Genomic DNA, 942 nt, shown 5'->3' with positions numbered 1-942 from the left:
ATTAAGGGTTTTAAATTCCATATTTCCAAAGTGTATGTTAAAAACTAATAAAAAAATTTAACATCAAATCAAAGTGTCAGTTATGTGATTGGGTGAATGGTTCAGATAACTAGCAGGGATAAGAGTTTGGTCACATCACGTGTTTATTGTTTGAGCTGGGTCATCACAGTAATCTCACAAGCTAGTTATCAATTGTTAGAGCACGTGAATCCCTGTAACCTACTGGCTTTGTAATTGATCGATTCCTCTGTTGTGCCTCTTCATGCAGTGAGTCTTCATATCTCATTAACCACAGACAGAACAAGGGGCACGTTTGACCTTGTACTGAGGTTGTGGGGCCAAATTCTGACCCAAACACAAGTATGAGCACCCAGTGACCCATAAATCCCTTTTTTAACACAACACATTACATTTTTCCTGCTACAAGATATTATATACATATTTTCTAATTATAAGGACAGAAGACATCTAGAGAGATGTTTTGCAAAATGTTATGTTCTGCAGATGAAAATTAACTACATTTAATCAGCCATAGTAATGTAGAACAAAGGACTTTTTGAGCTATAGTTAATCCTAATCACAGATTTCTTATTATTTAACTGACAACAGCTTGTCAATAACAAAGACTCTCATTATAGTAGAGCAATACAGATGGCCAGATGCCTTAAAGAGGCTAAGTAACCCTGACCGCAGATCTAGACCATGTAATCAACTAATTAAACCTCCAACTTTAATCTAGTGTCTTTGCAGTAATTGTTTTTGTGCTGTTCTGAAGGCAGTCTCAAAATAAAGCATATGTGACCCTGGACCACAAAACCAGTCATAAGGGTCAATTTTTTGAAATTGAGATTTATACATCATCTGAAAGCTGAATAAATAAGCTTTCCATTGATGTATGGTTTGTTAGGATAGGACAATATTTGGTCGAGATACAACTATTTG

Source organism: Sinocyclocheilus anshuiensis, unplaced genomic scaffold (genome assembly GCF_001515605.1).
Source record: "Sinocyclocheilus anshuiensis isolate Anshui unplaced genomic scaffold, SAMN03320099.WGS_v1.1 scaffold1885, whole genome shotgun sequence".
NCBI classification, from domain to species: Eukaryota; Metazoa; Chordata; class Actinopteri; order Cypriniformes; family Cyprinidae; genus Sinocyclocheilus; species Sinocyclocheilus anshuiensis.
This window is presented reverse-complemented; position numbering follows the sequence as displayed.